The sequence below is a fragment of the Camellia sinensis genome, chromosome 5, assembly GCF_055761805.1.
Source record: "Camellia sinensis isolate YWXY chromosome 5, ASM5576180v1, whole genome shotgun sequence".
Taxonomy (NCBI): Eukaryota; Viridiplantae; Streptophyta; class Magnoliopsida; order Ericales; family Theaceae; genus Camellia; species Camellia sinensis.
Genome location: NC_138965.1, coordinates 47,884,326 through 47,905,521, shown reverse-complemented (window position 1 = coordinate 47,905,521; position 21,196 = coordinate 47,884,326). Strand labels below are relative to the sequence as shown.

At 33.8% G+C, this 21,196-nt stretch overlaps 1 long non-coding RNA gene and 1 pseudogene across 2 annotated transcripts; one reads left to right on the top strand and one right to left on the bottom strand.

Annotated features, from left to right (window-relative positions):
• Positions 1–3,811: 3,811 nt before the first annotated feature.
• Positions 3,812–4,406, bottom strand: LOC145790617 (uncharacterized). Its single transcript, XR_014329478.1, has 2 exons — positions 4,216–4,406; positions 3,812–3,882 (listed from the first exon to the last, which is right to left on the bottom strand). It is a non-coding gene; the product is annotated as an uncharacterized LOC145790617 (long non-coding RNA).
• A 754-nt stretch (positions 4,407–5,160) lies between these two features.
• On the top strand, positions 5,161–19,393 carry LOC114303692 (DEAD-box ATP-dependent RNA helicase 58, chloroplastic-like; annotated as a pseudogene). The gene is made up of 9 exons (XR_014329476.1): positions 5,161–5,196; positions 5,583–5,696; positions 5,832–5,948; positions 6,087–6,191; positions 6,566–6,725; positions 6,826–6,932; positions 7,053–7,123; positions 7,366–7,506; positions 19,096–19,393. The product of XR_014329476.1 is annotated as a DEAD-box ATP-dependent RNA helicase 58, chloroplastic-like (transcript).
• Positions 19,394–21,196: the final 1,803 nt, after the last annotated feature.

The window sequence follows — 21,196 nt, the reverse complement described above, 5'->3', positions numbered from 1 at the left end:
AATACCGTTAACTACAAATGTAAAATGATCACAAATCCTTTTTTTTTTTTTTTTCTCTTATCTCTCATACACATAATTTATAATGGCTAACATTAATTCAATTAAATAACAATTAATTATAAAATTTTAAGGGGTACTTACGTGTAGGTCCTAATAAGTAGACTTATTGTCTAATAGGTCCTATGAGAAAAATTTGTCCTAAAAAAAGGTCACTAATTATAAGTTTTAGCGACAATTTATAAAAATTATGACAAAAAAAAAGTCACTAATTGTCAATTTTTAGTGACATATATAAAAAATTGTCACAAAAAAATTATTTTTAGCGACAATTTTACCAATACTTATTTTCAATAGGACTTGATAAGAATTAAGTCAAACTATTAGGATCTATTGGTAGTTTACCCATTTTTTTTTTAATTATTATTATAATTCTTAACTTTTAATCTTAATTTAATTATATTTTAGATGAAAATTAATTCTAAATTCTTAATTATTTATTATAATTCCTACCAGGTTAATCTAATATTAATTTAATTATATTTATATTTCAATTCTTAGTTATTATTTATTTTATATTTTAAATTAATTCTTAATTATATTTTAATTTATTTTATTTTAATTAATATATTAATCTAATTTTAAGATTAGAGAAAACGAGATAACATTGTCTTTTGTTATATTTATTTTATTTTATTTTTTCATAAAATCAAACTCATTCTAAAGAATAGTATGTGTGTGACATAGCTTCTATTAGTTTAGATGAAAAAACTAGAAAATTTTAGTCTAATAGCCCTCTCCAACTTTCTGTAATAAGAAAGGTCCACAATATTTCTTTTTATAGTCTAAGGTCCCTCAGTCATATCCTCTCACCTCTCTCTCCCTCATCTTCTCTCTCTCTACAAGTGAAACAAGAACCATGGCTTCCCCTCTGCAACTCGTCACTCTAATCTTCATCTCTACTACAATCGTCACCGCCATTGATGACTCTTCATTTTCAATGGTTCCTTCATCGTCATCACCATCAATACTATTTCAAAACCACCACACGTACTCATCATCTCCAACTTTCAGTAATGAGAAAGGTCTACAATATTTCTTTTTATAGTCTAAGGTCCCTCAGTCATATTCTCTCTCCTTTCTCTCTCTCATCTTCTCTCTCTCTACAAGTGAAACAAGAACCATGGCTTCCTCTCTGCAACTCCTCACCCTAATTTTCATCTTCATCTTCATCTCTACTACAATCGTCACCGCCATTGATGACTCTTCGTTTTCAATGGTTCCTTCATCATCATCATCACCATCAATACTATTTCAAAACCACCACACGTACTCATCATCTCCAACAGCCGCCACAAAAGCACAAACCCACTTTTCGTCCATTGATAGCCTTCTGGCAGACGAAACACCAGAGTTCCCTCCTTCTTGGAGTTCTCTTTCTCGGACCTCAAAGTCGCCATTAACAACTTCATCCCCGAGTACATCATCTCCTAAGCAGTTATACTCTCTCTCTGTGTAATTGATCTTTTTTAGAACCACAAGGGTCTATCTACATCATTGATTTTAGAAAAAACAACTAAATTCTTGCTTTTCGTTTGATTGCACTTGTTGTTTGTGAAATTTACTAGTCTAGTTAAGTGTTGTGTTGTGATATTCATTGCTTTTGGTGTTTTGATTTCTAGAATTTATCCTTAATTCAATTAATATTGTAAATTAGAATAATAATGATTTGATTTTTGGATGGATCGCGTCATCTATTTCGCTCAAATTGACAAGGTAACTCTCATTTGCTCTATTTGTATATGCATAGTTTGATGTGTACACTAGAAGCAAGATCCCTTCGATCGACATTGGTGCATATGTTGCTCGAATGTCTTACAGTCTAGAAAAAAATTAGTCAAAATGGGGGTTGTTCAATTTTCTCTAGTTTGCTATTGTTTGAATGTCTTACAATTCAGAAAAAATTGGTCAAAAATGAAAATTGTGATTGTTCAATTTTCTCTAGGTTGTTGTTGTCTGAATGTCTTACAGTCTAGAAAAAATTGGTCAAAATGAAAATGGTGGTTGTTCTATTTTCTCTGGTTTGTTGTTGTCTGAATGTCTTACAGTCTAGAAAAAATTGGTCAAAATGAAAATGGTGGTTGTTCTATTTTCTCTGGTTTGTTGTTGTCTGAATGTCTTACAGTCTACAGAAAATTGGTCAAAATGAAAATGGCAGTTGTTCAATTTTTTCTAGTTTGATAAAAAAACACAGAGAAAATTATGAACAAACTAGAGAAAATTGGTCAAAACACAGAAAAATTCTTTAGAAAGTCCAGAAAAATTCTCTGGATCGAATTTTCTTTGAATCGATGTTGAGGAACCTTAGACATTATGAAAATATTGTGTCTTTTATGCTATAAAATCTTAATATCAGGAGTCCTAAAAAAAATCTCCAAAAAACTAACAGTGACAATTTAATACAAAATTACATGGGAGCTTTCTAACTATATTTGAACCAGTGATAAAGTGTTCCAGTGCCAAATCATGAGAAGGTAAAATGAATTTAATTATTTTTTTAATCGAAAATTTTAGATCAGTGTAGAATTTAAAAATTAATTACAAATTAATAATAAACTTTATAAATATTAATAATTAAAATTACAATATTTCTATTTATATGTAATAATTTTCTTAAATTACCACTAATACGTAATTTTTTTAAAAAAAAAAGGGTAAAAAAATGCATGAATAATTTTTTTTTAAAAAAAAATTGCTTTTGAGGGAACTATATGCAGGTGGAAAAAGAGAAAAAAATTTATCAACACATGAAGGCCATGTTTGATTCACAAGACTAATAGTAAATGTATTAATAATCCTATCAAATTAGTGTGATATTCACTATCCATTAGTAGGATAAATTATCCTTTTATCCATTGTTTAATTTGTATTTGATAAGAAAATATATAAAGCTAAAAGAGACCTTTTATTTTATTTCTCAATTAGGATATAAAATCTCACTCGTACCCCATTACTAATAATCCTACAAATTTGTTGGATTGATTATTTATTGAATTAATAATCCTAAAATAGAATTTCAAAACAAACACAAGATTATTGGGCTCACGGATTAATAATTTCAATTCTATACTCTAATTCTGTCAATCAAACATGTCCAAAAGGTACAATCACAAACACATTTGCACTTTCTATATATTGATAATTTTTTTTCCCCTTTCCCATTTGTATGTAATTTTCCATTATTTTTATTACGTTATTATGGGTGAGTCCAAAAAACCGATGACTTTTAACGTGTTATGACCGGCGGAGTTCAATCAAAACGACTTCGTAGGGAGCTTCTATTTGCACACACCCATTCCACTCTGTGCACACACTTAATGATAATTATTTTTATTACAATTTTATTCCCAAGTAAAATTATTATTTTAGACATCACACACAATTCAAATAAACACATTCAGAATTTTGATGTCGAAAAAATAAAAAAAAATCGAAATTTTACTGTCGAAAAAAATGATAATTTTCGGAATTCTACTTTCGAACAAGTTTATTTTTGAAATGCTAATTCCGAACAAGTTATTTTTTGAGAAGAATGTGCATAGAATGTAATGTGTGTGTGCAAATAGAAGCTCCTGACTTCGTACGCTCCATTTTAATGATTGGACCATTCTACCCCTCAACTTTCTCAAAACTCCTCAACCGTTGATTTTCATCTGATCAAAACAAATCTCCAACTCGGTCCCAATGCTCTTATACACAGCAGATCCTATCCATCACTCTCTCTATCTCTATCTCTATCTCTGCGAGCGTCCATGGCTTGTGTCTCTACAACTCAGCTATACGCTCTTTCATGGAGGTTTTCTGTTAAACCTAGACCACAATACCCTAAGGCCATGTTTGTTTGGGTGGGCATGAACTTGTGATTAGACTAATAGTCCAATAAAATTATTAATCCAATGTTTGGTTAAACAATTGAAGTACAATCTAACAATCCATCTGGATATGATATCCCACATATGATAGATTATTCAATCTCACAGAGGGGGTGGGATATAAATTGGAGGACTAAGCCAAAGTATGGACTATTAGTCCTCCTTATAATCCTAACTCAATCCAAACATAAGATAAGATACACAATCCAAAGGATTCGTAGTCCTAGGACTATTAATCATGGGAATACTAATCCAACCTAATCCAGTCCGTTCAAACAAACATGGCCTAACTGTACTCGCTCATGGTTCGTTAACTGTAGAAATCGGACTCTCAGCCCTCTATCCAATTCCAATCACAGGCCTTCACGAGCTTCTATTGATTCTTCATGTGTTGGAATCAAGGCTAATATCTCAGAGAGGGCTACGACTATCCGAGAACTCTGTGAAGATCACATTCCAGATCATATATTGCGCAGGCGAGTTTTCTTTCATTTTCCTTTTTCTGGGAATTTAATGGGTCTGTTTGGTTCCAGAGAAAATAGGGGAAAGGAAAAGGGAAAGCAATATGAGCTCTTTCTTCTATTTTTTAATTACTAATCAAATTTTGTTCTTGATTTGCTAATAAAAAAATTGAAACCATAAGTTTTGAGGGTAATCCTTTTCTTTTCTGGGAAACTAATGGGTCTTACCCAAAAATAAAATAAAATTAAAAAAAGGGGTATGCTTGGTACCTGAGAAAACAGAGAAAAAGAAAAGGTAAGCAATATTACCTCTTTTGATTTTCAACGGCTAGTTAAGGTTCGCTCTATATTTGCTAATCAAAACAATCGAAACTATGAGGTCTGAGTGTAACAATGTTCCTTTTCGACTAGTTCTCTTACTTTCTCAATAATCACTTTCTCAATAACCAAACTTAGTGTAATCAAGTATTTTTCCTTTTCTTTTCTCATATAACTGATTAGTATTGAAGTAGAATGATGAATATATAGACCAATGAATTGGTTCAAAAGCAAGTTTTGGTTTTATGGTTTTCTCGATTGCTTTTATTTTCTTAGTTTTATGTGTGACGATTGACACACTAGGATTGCAGAAATGTACAATACAAGTCTTTGTGAAATGTGCTGAAAATGGATCGTATGAAGGATACTGATCAGAGTTGGTTTAACTTGATGCAGTGGAAGAGGTTGGATTTGTTGTGCCTACAGATGTGCAGCAGAAAGTTTTACCAATTCTGCTTTCTGGGCTTGATTGCATACTTCACACTCAGGTTAATTTGTGCTATTAGACTTATTTTATTTCAAAGTTTGTTTTGGTCTCTTTTACTTGATCTGTGACTTTATTTTTTTGAAATCTTGTGGAAGTAGTGAAGAAAGATCTTTAGTTCTTAGTAAAATATCCACTACACTATTCAAGTTACATTCACTAACTTTCTATCTGCCAAATTAGCATAACAACTTACAGATGCTTAGGCTTTTGCTGAAAGGAATATAATGACACACATGATTGCTTGCAATCTGATGGGTTGGTTATATATTGGTCACGATGTTCATATGTATATTCTTAAATGAAAATAAAGTGGTTGCTTTTTCTGACTCTGTAGCAGTGACAAAGCTAATGTAGTTGATTTTTTTCTTTCTTGATTTGGCCCTCTAGACAGGTTCTGGGAAGACCCTGACATACCTGCTATCAATTTTTTCAGTTGTAAACGCTCGAAGATCAGCAGTGCAAGCACTTATTGTGGTCCCCACTAGGGAACTTGGCATGCAAGTATGAATATTGATGATCACTTCTACAAATATATATATATATATATATTTTAAGTTAAAAAATTTATATATGATTTGAATCTTACCAGGGTTATGATATGTGTTATTCTTATATTGTGATGTTTTCATAAACAAGGTCACAAAAGTTGCTCGAATGTTGGCTGCAAAACCTGCTGAACTTGGAGAGGAGGCATGCTGTGTTATGGCTCTTCTAGATGGAGGAATGTTGAGAAGACATAAAAGTTGGGTGAAGGTATCATGTTGGTTTGTATGATCTTACAAATGTTTTTTCTTAAATTTTTTTTTGTCTGGTTGTTTGTTTCCTGCAATAGAAAATTTTTGTAAGAAAATTTATTCATGGAAGCTTGTTATAACTAGCTCTTATTGTCAGGCAGAGCCCCCTACAATACTGGTTGCAACTTTGGGAAGTTTGTGTCAAATGATTGATAAGCAAATTCTTAAGCTAGATTCGATGCAGGTGTTGGTAATTGATGAGGTAAGTGAAATATAACTTACTTGGCTTTTGCTTATATTATTGACGTGCATGTGTGTGTGTGTGTATATAGAATACATATATTCAGCATTTGCTAGAAACAACTTCTGCTTGAGAACTTTAAATTCTTTTGAATGATCAGAAGAACTTCTTTGAAGTTTTAGACTTTTTTTTTGGACTTTTCAGTAAGATAAGTGGCTGCCCCTTTTTGTTTGAATTATAAGGTATATTAAGGTAGATGAGTGGGCATTTTTTTACTAAAAGGAGCCAATATGTAACATATTTGGCTTCTCTCATTGTACAGGGCCTCATAAGTTTGAGTCTTTAATGCAAAAGTTCATCACAGGAATTGACATGATATATTTTATGCCTTCTAGGTTGATTTCATGTTCAATTCTTCTAAGCAAGTCAGTTCGTTTCAAAAGCTTCTAATATCGTACTCATTAAGAAATAACCGTCAGACTATTTTTGCCAGTGCATCAATTCCCCAGCACAGAAGATTCTTATCTGATTGCATTCAGCAAAAATGGACCAAGGTTTGATGATGGAATCTTTGTTTCTATGTATTCGTTATTGGGCTTTAGCTCAATCTGCCTGTTATTGTATTACTTGCATGCTTAATCGTGTTTCCGACGGGATGATATTGTTCATGTCCATGTAAACGCAGTTGAGCCAATGCCATCACGCCTGCATCATGGATTTGTGGTAAAAGAATTTGGAACCACGAAACTTGTTCAATTTTCTGTGTGTTTTTTTCCCCTTTTTCCCTGTGTTGCTTTATTTCATATTCAGCTTATTTGTATATATAAGATCCTGTTCTAAACAGCAACTATTTTTTTGATGACACGCTTTGATGGTTATCAGATGTGTGGTAAAAATGAAAGACATCAAACCTTGATGCACCTCATTCTGCTATAATTTTTGTCAGCACACAGGTTAATTCTGCTATCATCCACAATCATTTTATTTATTGTTTTGGATATAGGACTGGCTTTACCCAAATGATAAAATTTGACAAATGTGATATCTAACTTCACGGTCTCACTTGAATAATGTGATATTTTTTATCGATATTATATCCGACTTATTGAAGTTCATAATGTTCATAGTTTGTGGCAAACTAAACATTGGTGACTCTAGTTAGTAGGTTAATATTATTTTCCAATTTATATTGCAGTCTGAGAAGTCAAAGAAGGCTGGCCATGCTCCACCAACAACTCTTCTAATTGAGTTGTTGAAGACTTCTCTTCCAGGGTGTTTTGATATTATTATTCTGGAGGAAGACATGAATTTCAATTTGCGAGCAGCTTTGTTATTTGTAAGTACTATTCAGCTCATGGATGCTAGATGTATCTATAACTCTTTATTTCATCCACAGGGAAAAAAATGGGTTGAAAGTTGGATTAGATAAGGCCATCTCTGTGTATTATAGTATTTGGTGTTTATGTGAGAACTAAAATAATTTAATAAAAGAAGAATACCCCTTGTCATGATGTTCAAGCCATTGAATTTTGTTCTTGATTGATCAAGTCTTGAATATATAAACAAAACCACTTACAAAACACTTTCACAGAACCATATGAAAAAATAGAAGGGACAAAGTTTCAAGCCTATTCTATTCATAAAAACATATGTGTTTTGATGGTTATCACATGTATATATAGATAGGCTTGGACTCATGATCCAATCCAAGTGTAATTCTTTATAACTTCTCACCATCAGGGAAGTTCTAACTTCCCATGAAACCACTTTATGAGGTAGTGGACATGTTTCACGTTAGTTACCCAATTGTTTACTGATTAAAAAATATATATATAATAATATAATAAAATAAATAAATAAAACATGTGGCATATGTGCCACTTTATGGATATGCTTACATTCTCCCACTTGACACATGATACATTTTGCTGACTTTCGGATAACTAACAAACTGATTATGGCCATTAAATAAAAACACCCATACTTTATAAAGAGACATAATACACGGATTATGGCGGTTATACTCTGTCAAATGAGTATTTCCTTCTATGTATTACGTTGTATGATTCTCTCAACTTTATGTGGTGTCATTCTTTATGAATAACTTCAAATAAGTTATTCTGGGTCTAATGATCCCTATGGATCAATAGTCCCAATGGACTGCATAGCATCACAAGTGCATAAAGTGATGCTTTTCATTAATAATAATCAAAATGTAATTAGAAAACATTATTGAGCTAACCAATCAGTCCATGCCCTCTACGTGTTTTGAAAACACCTTTACAGAAAGATCTTTGGTCATGGGATCTGCAACTATCATATCAGTACTAATCTTAACATGGTCTCAAACAGCAAGAAACTTTATGTCAATATGCTTGCTTCGGCTGCCACTTTTGTTATTGTTCGAAAAGAAAACTGTAGCCGAATTATCAAGTAAACTCTTAATGGCCTAGAAATCGAATTCACAATTCGTAACCCTGTGATAAAATTTCTTAACCAAATAGCCTGTGATTTTGTTTCAAAGTATGCTATAAACTTTGCTTCCATTGTTGACGATGCAATTATCTTCTCTTTGGCGCTGTTCCATGAAATAGCACTGCCTGCTAGCGGATAGACATATCCTAGAGTGGATTTTCTAGAATCTTGACAACCTGCAAAATCTGAGTCTGAATATCCAACCACTTTAAGATAATCAACATGCTTGTAAGTAAGCATGTAACCCTTGGTTCCCTTGAAGTACCTCATGACTTTCTTTGCAGCCTTCCAATGTTCCATTCCTGGATTGTTTTGGTATCTTCCAAGCTTCCCAACTGAAAATGCAATGTCAGGTCGTGTACAAACCAGAGCATGCATTAAACTACCTACGGCAGACGCATAGGGAATGCTAACCATTTGTTCTTTTTCCAAATCATTCTTTGGACATTGACTTAAACTGAATTTATCACCCTTTAAAATGGGTGCTGCATTTGGAGTGCAATCATTCATCCTGAATTTCTCCAAAACTCTTAATATAGGCTTTATGAGACAATCCTAATGTCCTTTTGGACTTGTCTTTGTGAATCTCTATACCAATGATATAAGAAGCTTCACCCATATCCTTCATTTCAATGTTTTGGGAAAGAAATTGTTTAGTATCATGCAACCAACCCAAATCATTAGATGCAAGTAAAATGTCATCCACATATAGAACTAGAAAAATGTGCTTGCTCCCACTAACCTTAAGCTACATTCAGTTGTCCACAATGTTCTCGGTAAAACCATATGAAGTAATAACATTGTGGAACTTTACATACCACTGTCGGGAAGCTTGTTTTAGTCCATATATGGATTTCTTGAGCTTGCAAACCAAGTGACTATCTTTATCAGAACAAAAACCTTCAGGTTGCTTCATGTATACTTCTTCCTTAAGATTCCCATTTAAAAATGCCGTTTTCACATCCATTTGATGTAGCGCTAAATCAAAATGAGCTATTAATGCCATGATAATTCTAAATGAATCCTTCTTAGAAACTGGAGAGAAGATATTATGATAATCGATGCATTCTCTTTGAGTAAAACCTATGAAGCACGGACACCTTTTCGGGGTCTGCGTATCAGTGTCGGACATGCAGTGGACATGTGTCCGACACTTTCATGAAGGTGTCCCAATTTTTTATTGAATTTTTTGTGGTTAGACAAGTTCGGGACACGTTTTAGACACTGCGGGGTAGAAAACATAATTTCTGAAACTTGTAAGTGGGGTCAAATTGTATAAAACAAAAATTATTACTTTAATCAAAAAGAGGAGACGAAAGAAAGGGCTGTTCGCTAAGGTATGTCTTCTTCTTCTTCTTCTTCGATTCTGTTATTCTCTTCTCCTTCGATTCTCTTCTTCTTCTTCTTCTTTTCTCGTTCGATCTTTTTCTTTTGGTTCGATCTCTCTCTATATGTCTTCTTCTTCTTCTTTGATTCTGTTCTTCCCTTCTTCTCCTTCGATTCTCTTCTTATTTTCTTGTTTGATCTTCTTCTTGTTCGATCTATCTCTGTCTCTCTGTTTTTTGATCAGTCTCTCTTACTTCGACTTTTTTTTTCTTTGAAACCTCTCTCTCTTTCAAATGTAACCTCTTTCTTCAATTATATATATATATATATATATTTTGCTGAATGTAAAGTAACCCTTTCTCTCTCTCTCTCTGATTATTTCTTTTTCTTTTTTTCTTTTTTTTATTCTAATTAGTTTTATTTGATAGAATAAGTTAGTTTTATTTGAAGAAAAAAATCAAATTGTTGACATAGCTGAAATTGTTAATTTTTTTAACATGTGTTTATTAATTTTATTATAGGAATCAATTTTTCATTACCTTTCAATATATATATATATATTTACAATTTTATGACATATACTAAAAAAAATAATTATATATTAAGCGTGTTCCCCTATTTTTTGAAATTTTGCGTGTCCATGTCATGTCACGTGTCCGTGCTTCATAGAGTAAAACCCTTAGCCACAAGTCTGGCCTTATGTCATTCGACGTTGCCATTTGAGTCTTTCTTGGTCTTATAGACCCCATTTATAGTCAACAGCTTTAATTCCCTTAGGCAACTCCACAATTTACCAAACTTGATTCTTAGCCATAGATTCCAACTCTTCCTTCATGGCATCATACCATAATTTAGAATCATCCCTATTCATGGCATTGGAAAATGAAATAGGATCATCCTTAGGTCTAATGTCAAAATCAAACTCTATTAAGTATACAAAATAATCACCTGAAATTGCGGACTTTCTAGCTCGTGAGGATCTCCTTAATTTTGTAGTCTCAATTGGGACTTGAGCTACAGGCTCTATGTTGACTTGTTCCTCTTGTGGTGGAAGTTCTTAAATTTGTTGATCTTCAAGGATATCAGGTTGATTATCCTGAAAGACAACCAATTCACCTATATTCATGGGTGTTGTATCCAGATCCCGTGATTCATCCCACTCTATCTTTCGATGATAACTCCCACTAGGGTCAACTTCCTTAATAAACTTAGCATTTTTGGCTTCAACAATTCTAAGTGAATTTGAAGGGTAATAAAATCTGTAGCCCTTGGAGTTTTCTGCATAACCTATGAAAAAACCACCAATTGTTCTGGGGTCTAATTTCTTTAAATGTGGGTCACCCTCACTTCAACTGGACAACCCCAAACGTGTAAGTATCTTAAACTTGGCCTTCCATCATTTTCATAACTCAAATGGTGTTTTGGGAACAACCTTGGATGAAACCCTGTTTAAGACATACACAACGGTTTTCAAAGCTTCACTCCACAAATTTATTGGCACATTAGAATATCTAAGCATGTTGCTTACCATGTTCATAAGTGTTCGGTTCTTTCTTCCAGCAACACTATTTTGTTGTGGTGTGCCAGACATTGAATATTGTGCAATAATGCCTTATTCCTTAAGGAACTTAACAAATGGACCTAGTATTTGTCCCAATTCTGTGTACCTCCCATAATATTCTCCACCCCTGTCTAACTTCACAATTTTAATTTTCTTTTATGTTTGTTTCTCTACCTTTGCTTTATAAACTTTAAAGGCATCAAGTGCCTCAGCCTTATCAAACAAAAGGTAGAGATACATGTATCATGTATAGTCATCGATAAATGAGATAAAATATCTCTAACCATTTAGACAATGTGGAGTAAATGGTCCACAAATATCAGTGTGTATGATTCTAAGAATTTTCTCACTCCTTTTGGCACCTTTACTGGTCTTGTTGGTTTGCTTTCCCTTTATGCAATCCACACAAATACCAAAGTTGGTAAAATCAAGAGTTGGAAGGACTTCTTCATTAACCAACCTCTTTATTCTCTCAATGGAGATATGTCCCAATCTCCTATGCCAAAGTATAGAGGAGGACTCATTGACAATATTACGCTTAATGCCAATATCTCCATGCAAGGTTAAAAGACTTTGGTCAAAAATAGGATCCAAATTTAATTTGTACAAACCATTAATTAAAGTACCAAATTCTACATAAATAGAGTCTTTAAACAAACTAAAATTTGAACCAACAAATTGAAATTTAAATCCAAACGATACTAGTCTAGAAACACAAATTAAATTTTTAGAAAACGATGAGATATAAAAAGTGTTTTCAAGATCTAGAACGAAGTCATTCTTTAAAACAAGTCTGAAAGTTCCCATAGCTTCGACGTGTGAACGCATCCCATTACCTGAATAGATGCCTTGTTTACTTCCCGCCAGTTTGCTTAGGCTGAGGAAGCCCTACATGGTATTAGCAACGTGAATTGTAGAACCCGAATGAATTCACCAATCATATTAATGAGCATTAACAAAATTAGATTCATAACACGAGATATGAGATTACTTTTCTTCTCGAGCCATTTCTTATACTTGGGGCAGTCTTTCTTCATGTGACCCTTTTTCTTGCAAAAGAAGCATGCATCCTTATTGCCATGATTTTTGAATGGCAATTTACCAAGCTTCTTCCATTTTGGATCACCTTTTCCCTTTTTCCATTGCCCTCCTTTATGTGTTGCTAATTGAGCACTTTCCATTTTTTTCATGCTTCAATCTATCCTCCTCTTGAACACACAGTCAAAAGTTCATTGGTAGACCATTTTTTCTTCTGTGTGTTGTAAGAAATTTGGAATGCTCCTTATTCCACAGGAAGAGAATTGAGTATGAAATTGATAAGGAATGACTCAGAAATCTCAGGGTGTGTTTGGTTTGTTTTTGGGAGAGTGATTTTCAAAAAAAAATTTGGAGAGAGTTTAAAAAAAAATTTGGTTTGTTTGGTTGTATATTTTGAAAATAGTTTTGGAGTTTGAGAGTTTGCAGTGATTTGATATTTTGTTATAAAGTAGATGTGTGTGAGAGAAAAAGTGATTAATTGATGTGTAAGAGAGAGAGAGTGATTTTGGCGAGAGTGATTTTCAAAAAAAAATTTGGAGAGAAAGTTTTAAAAAAAATTTGGTTTGTTTGGTTGCATATTTTGAAAATAGTTTTGGAGTTTGGAGTGATTTGATATTTTGTTATAATTGAGTAGATGTGTGTGAGAGAAAAAGTGATTGAGAAGGAGAGAGGAGAGAGAAAAAGAGATTGATTGATGTGTAAGAGAGAAAGTGATTTTGGGGAGAGTGATTTTCAAAAAAAAAAAAATTGGAGAGAAAGTTTAAAAAAAAAATTGGTTTGTTTGGTTGTATATTTTGAAAATAGTTTTGGAGTTTGGGAGTTTGGAGTGATTTGATATTTTGTTATAATTGAGTAGATGTGTGTAAGAGAAAAAGTGATTGAGAAGGAGAGAGGAGAGAGAAAAAGTGATTGATTGATGTGTAAGAGAGTGATTTTGGAAATTTTTTGAGAAAAATCACAAATCAAACAAAATTTTGAATTGTTAAGATGTAATTCAACCAAAATCACAAAATCACAAAATTTTTTGACACAAAATTTTGAATCAAACAAAATCACAAATCACAAATCACAAATCAAAAACAACTCTCCCAAAAACAAACCAAACAAGCCCTCAATCTCTAAGGACTTAAGATGAGTAACAATGTCTCTCATTTCTATAATGTGCTCACGCACACTCCTAGAATTGTTATGCTTCATGCCTGATAGTTTGTTCATTAGAGTGCTTGCCAATGCCTTGCCAGAATTAATAAATTGCTCTTCAATAGCCCTCATGTAGTTTTTGACCTTATCAGATGGTGGGATTGAGCCCCTAATACTCTGGCTGATATGTGGCTTTATGAGCATTAGGTTTAAGTGATTAGATCGCTCCCACTGTCATAAGCATTTTTTTTGCAGCGAAATTCTCCATAAGCATTCTTTTCTACAGCGGAACTCTTGTTCGTGGATTCAAGAGGTTCATCCACACGGAGTGCCAGATTGAGGTCCATGCACCCTAATGCCAAAGGGATTTTGTCCTTCCAGTTTGAAAAATTATCACCGCTCAAGAATGGAATACGAGAAGACTCATTAGACAGTATAGAGGTAGAAATCACTGCAATTACCAAGGACATCATTAATGCTTTGAAACAATAATTATAGTCTGAATCAACCAATGTCAAATTCAGTAACAAATCTAAACTTTCCTGTGGGTAGAGGTCATTAATTGTATTAGATTTGCTATTACTTTATAATAAGACTAATGGATTCCGAAATATTCAAGGAAAAAAAAACTCATTCCTATGGGTTTAGAGCGTCCAATCCCTTTAATACCCAATCCATTATCTTATTCCAATTAAATTTCATAGATAACTACTTTCCTGTGAGACCGAGAAATTATTTATAAAACATAATTGCAATATAAAAATGTCAAATTAATTTTTAACTTTATGTGATCAAAATACTGATGATCACTTCATCTTTATGTCTTAAGATGCTGGGGCTACTCTTAAAACATAAATTTTTATTTTTAATTTTTAATTATGGCATAATTTATTAATGTGAGCAAATCCTTATGATCAGAACCAGTACATAATCTTTTAATGCACATAATGCATAATACGTGCAATTAGAGTAATATCACATGAAAAATCCCAAGACCCAACACATGTAATTCAACCTTATACTAGAAAAAGTTAGACCAAAATAAATTCCATAAGTCCAACTCATAGTGTATACATGCTCTTATTTCACATAAATTTTCATAGCATAAATAATCTTAATACATGTAATATGATATTACACTATACTAGAGAGCATGCCAATGAATATGAAAATTAATAAGACTTTAAAGGATATGTAAAATAGTTCACTGTAAGAAATTCAAATGAATTTACTTACTATTTAGACATGCAACTATAATAAACAAAATATCCTTAATATCATGTCCTTATAAAAATCTAGAAATAAATTTAAGTCTTTTATGCCTTTTAAAATTAACTGAATAAATCCAAATAAAAGCATTTGAATTTTTAGATTTTATACAAAATGTTCTTCAATGTGTGTCAATTAATGAAAACTCATACTTAATGACATACAGTAAGTTTCCAAAACATAGCAAATTTAGAACAGGAACACTTCAACGTTAATTTAAACACTACTATTACAGAACAAGATGAATTCTATTGCCTCTAATTAATATACATCAAGCAACAATTCATCTTTAATAGTGAGAAAAACAATCCAGCAAATTTCAGAAACCCTTTTTTTATTTATTTTAATTTTACTCAGCAAAATAGGGAAGAGGTGCTTGAATAAAACCAACCCAAATATCTTTGATCATTAGGCTAAATCAATTTCAAAAAGTAGACGGAAAGTCTGCAGATGGATATTAAAATAATTTCTTGTTTTTGTTTCTCTGAGACTCATATCACAGTTCACATAACAAAGTTCTATGCTATCAAGGATAAAGACAAAGCCATGATTATAAGCAGGGAACATGTTTTCACAATATATCGGTAACATCAAACAAAGTGAAACAGAGGATCATGTGAAACAGAGATACTATTAGGATCAAACAAGATTTGACCCCGATAAAATTACAATAATGCTGAATAACAGAATAGAAGGATGCTCTGATGCCAATTGTGAGACTAAAATAATTTAATAACAGAAGAATATCTCTTGCCATGATGTTCAAGCCTTTGAATCTTATTTTTGATTGATCAAGTCTTGAATATATAAACAAAACCACTTATAAAACACTTCCACAGAACCATATAGAAAAGTGGAAGGAACAGAGTTTCAAGCCTATTCTATTCACAAAAACGACGTCTGTGTTTTGATAGTTATCACAGGCATATATAGATAGGCTTGGACCCATATATAGTGATCCCGGTTGTCCCTTTACTATTCTGTTGTATTCCGGACTCGGTTCCGTGGAGTTGGTAGTTGTATCTATCTTGTTGTCGTCCTTTAATTCCATTTGTTTGAGTTTTAGGATGTGTTGGACATGTTTCAAACAGGTGGTTTGAACCTTGGTTTGAAATCTTATTGCTAGGTTTTTGGTCGTTCCGCTCGAGCGGGCCATGTTGCGCTCGAGCGGAGATTGTACGCTCCCAGTATTTCGTGTCCCTGCAAAACTTCTGCAGGTGTGATTTTTACGCTCGAGCGGATTTCTTTACGCTCGAGCGGTCGCGCTCGAGCGGGTACTCTGGCGCTCGAGCGGGTAGTACTTTTTGGTGTAAGTTCTGGGAGGGGGAAATCTACGCTCGAGCGGACTGGTTTTCGCACTCGAGCGGATGTACTTTATTCTTGTGTCTTGGCGCTCGAGCGAGCCTTCTTGCGCTGGAGCGTACCTAGTTTTTTGTTCTTGACGCTCGAGCGTTGTGTTCTCCGCTCGAGCGGGAATGTCGTATATCAGTTGGCAGTTGGGCATTTTAAAATCACTTTTTACATTCTCTCTCTCTCTTACTTTCTAAAAAGATATTTTGAGAGCTCCTCTCTCTAGAAACTCCCTTCTCTCTAGGGTTTGATCTACTTAGAGTGTCTCACTATCCTCCGGCCTTTGTAAAAAGTGTGTGGATCGCCGAGGGCTCCATTTTGATCCGTGGATCTTTGAGTTTGGAGCATTTTGGTTTTCTTCAACTTCCCCGTTTGAGCTCTAACTTCGAGGTAGGGATATCCTACTCCTTCTCATGAGTTTTGTCTTTGAATTTTAGTATTTTGATGAGTTGGGGGTTGTTGGGTAATTTTGAGAAAGTTTGGGCCTTTGTGTAATTTTACAAAAGTTGGGGTTTTGTTTATATAAACTTATATGCATGTTTGGCATAGAGAAATGAGATCAATATTGGTTTATTGATGAAAATGGAACCTTAGGGTTGTGATGTTAATTAGGGGAATGCTCTAATTACATTGATAAATTAATTGGTATAGTTAATTTGAAGAAAAGAAGAATTAAATTGAGAATGTTGGAATTGGATGTGTATGGGATTAAAGGGTGTAGTTTGATTCGTTCATCGCTTACCTAGTTGAAATGTTGATTATATATCCATTTGGTGCATTTATTTTCAGTATAGAAATAACTGCTTTGGGCTATTGGTGGAGGATAGTCTTGATTGTTGTAGTCACTGCATGATGATTAGGCAAACTAAAACTAATCAATTAAGTAAGCCATTGAATATGGTGGTCAGTACAATACAGCACTAAAATGTGTATTGATAGATTGAATTTGTATATGATAATTGTTTATATACATTGTATTGTGTGGGAGGAGAAAGGGTTGTACTCCACGGTTTATTGGAAGAAAGGGGCTGGACCTCTAAACCGAATTTTGTGTGACAGTGATACAACACTACAATGTGTATCAGGCTGCAAATTAGAAGTGTTTTTGTTTCATTAATACAGCACTACAATGTGTATTATTTGAGACTTATGGAAGTGTTTGTTTTGATTTGATATAGCACTAAAATGTATATCATTATCATTCGTGAAGTATGGAACTGTTTGTTTGATTTGATATAGCACTAAAATGTATATCGTTGAGAAATATGAAAATGTTTTGTTTGACTTAGATATGACACCAGCATGTATATCCATCATGAATTTTGAAAGTGTTCTAGTGGGGAATTATGATCTCATCAAATGATTTGGCCAGGGCACTGAGCCTTGTTTTCAAACTCGAAGTTGAATAAGAAATGGAAAGTGAAATGTAACATGGACTTAATGTCATGAAATCGAAATGTGATATATGTGGATGTATCTGTGTTGACCATCTATCAACTGCTAATCTTTTAGTCATTGTTCATGGCTGGTTTAGTGTATTTCTACTGGGCTGTGGCTCACCCTTTATGGGACATCATTTTCAGGTACAGGTAGCATGCCACCTCCAAGGACTTAGCTTGGGAGGCTAGAGGCAGACAGACAGCTTGTTATTTACTTTCTTTTGATGTATTACATGTAAATTCAAGCCAAGGGCTTAATATGTATTGCGTTAGCACTCTTCTTTTTGTAACCAAGTGTTAACTTGGAAAGCTGTAAGCCCGTAGGACATTTGCTTTTATTGTTAACATGTAATACTTTTATAAGAACTATTCAGATTTATGGAAAGATGGTTGGTTTCTTTTTCTTAATGCATGTCTAAGTTGATGGGTTTTAATGTTATTATTTTGAGGGCGTTACATATATAGATATGCTTGGACCCATGATCTAAGTGTAACTCCTTATAACTTTTCACCATCAAGAAGTTGTAACTTCCCATGAAACCACTTTATGGGGTAGTGGACATGTTTCACATTAGTTATCCAATTGTTTACTGATTAACATATATATAACAATTATATAATAATATAATTAAATAAACAAATAAAACATGTGGCATATGTGCCACTTCATAGATATGCTTACATTTCAATATCACATTAGAAGATTCAGTTCAAACGTGGCCAACATGTCATAGATAAGGTTGAAAACTAACTTGTAAGTGATGCCGAATGGGAAACATAATTAATCCATTCAATCTTTCTAGTGACATGATTAATAAAAGATAAGTTTGTAGACTAGAAGAAGTTGGATTAGGCCCTCATTTTTTAACATACCCCAAGGCTGGCCCTATATGGATTTATCATGTGAATAATAACATACAAAAGTAAACATGACAAAATGAAACTTGTTTTTTATTAATTAAATGATAGAACTGTTCTATGAAAAAAAATCCCAAGCCACATCTCCTAGATTGCCTTGGTGGCATACCACTAGCAAATCACATGTAAGATTAGTTGCTTTGGGAACTGGTTTGAGCTAGAGGAATGACATGTTTTCTCTTTTCTTTTTCTTCTTCTTCTTCTTCTTTTTTTTAATTTAAATTTTTTTTACAAGACAATTCCGTTCATTTTGGTTTTGGAAAACTTGGTGGTTGCTGCATTGTTCGTTCTCTGACATCTATTGAAATTAGGCTCTTACCCTTCCCTTTTCTTTTCCCTCCACAAATTCCTACACAAATCCATGATCCAAGCACAACCTAAATGTTTGTTATTCGCTTCTTGAATACAGGAAATGAGACAAGGAAGAAGCTATCTTCTCGTGGCGACAGATATAGCAGCCAGAGGAGTTGACCTTCCAGAGACAAGCCATATATACAACTTTGATCTGCCAAAAACTGCAGTGGATTATCTTCATGGAGCTGGGAGGACAGGTAGAAAGCCATTCTCGGGCAATAAATGTTATGTTACTAGCATTATAACATCAGAAGAGCGGTTTGTGTTACAGAGATTTGAAAATGAAATGATGTTTCAATGTACAGAGGTGTTTCTATAAATTCAATTTTAGTTTTAGTTTCAGTTTCATTCAATATTAGCTTCATCCGCCTCGTTCTTCTCTCCATTGTTTTCAAATTGTCAATCGAATCATGAATCATTTTGCTGAAATCAGGAACATGAATTGTAAGCTTCATTTTATTTAGCATAATATATAATTATATAATACATATAAAAATACACACACACTGTTTAAAACAAAATAAATATCATAACAAAATTGTATATATAGCGACCCCGGTCTTTTCCCATTTGATTTTTGTATCCGGACTTAGGTTCCGTAGATTCCGTCATTGTATAATTGTTGTTGTCATTCATTATTTTCTTATTTTGAGTCTTGGGTTGTGTTGGGAAGATTTGGAGCAGGTTGGTTGAGCTTAGGAACCAAGTCTAGTTGCCCAGGTTTTGGCTTGTCCGCTCGAGCGGGGGTTTGGATGCTCGAGCGGGGAATACACCCATCCAGTATGTCCTGTGTAGTGTTGGCCGCTCGAGCGGGGTATTGGACGCTCGAGCGGGAAGTCGTGAGTGACGCTCGAGCGGGGAGTTGGGCGCTCGAGCGGGGACCTGTCTGCAAAAACTTCTGGGAGAGTGCATTCGCCGCTTGAGCGGGAGTTTGGCCGCTCGAGCGGGAGTCTGTGAGTGGCGCTCAAGCGGGGGTTTCCACGCTCGAGCGGGGCGACTGGTATAAAAATCCGAGATCCGACTTTCAGGATCATTTTTCATCTCCTTTTTGATTTTAAAACCCTAGAACCGTCTTCTCCCTCTCCCTACACACCTTCTCTCTTAGGTTTGATCTACTTAGAGTGTATTTCTACCCTAAACCCTTTGTTAAAAAGATAGAGTGGGTCGAGGGCTTCCGTTTAATCTGAACAATCTTGGGTTTGGAGCACTTTGGTTTTCGTCATCTTCTCTATTCGAGTTCTTCGCTTCAAGGTAGGGATTTCCTACTCCATCCTATAAGTTTTGTCCTAAGTTTTGGCATTTTGATATGTTGGGAGTACTTTGGTAATTTTGGGAAAAACCCTAGTTGTATTAATAAATTAATTTGTATAATTAATTTAAGGAAATTGGGAAAATTGGTTAAATGCATGAAATTGAGGAATTCATTGATTAAATGGTGTAGTTGGATAATTAAAATCACTCGCCTATTGAATTGTTGATATATTTATTTCCAGTCTAGAAATAACTGTTTTGGGCTATCGGTGGAGGATAGTCGTGTTTGTTGTAGACATTGCATGTGGATTAGGAATAACTGAAACTAATCACATTGGTTAAGTCATTAATTTTGACTATTGCATTAATACAGAAAATACGTGTATTGATTGAGCATTGCATTTGCATATATATTGTTTTGTTTGGGAGGAGATAGGGGATATACTCCACGGTTGTGGGGAAGATAGGGGATGGACCTCTAAACCGGATTTTGTTTGGGAGGAGATAGGGGATGGACTCCATTAGCACCATTTTTATGTGTGCTTATTAAATTGAAGTGTTTTTACATGATTATTGATACAGCACTAAAATGTGTATCAAATGGGAAGTATGAAGTGTTTTGATATGAGCATGAGTCTCATTTGTTTTGTTGATATTGGAAGAAATGTGAATATGATATATAATTCACTGTTGTAAGTTTGGCCAGGTTCTGAGCCATGTTGATAATAATGGAAAGTGAAATGTGTCTTAGACATTAGTGTCATGAGACTGTTTAATGATAAAATTGATTATCTTGGTTAACCATCTATTGAATGCTATAGCTTTATTCAATGCTTATATTTGGTTTAGTATTTTTTCTACTGGGCTGTGGCTCACCCTTTATGGGAACATCATTTTCAGGTTCA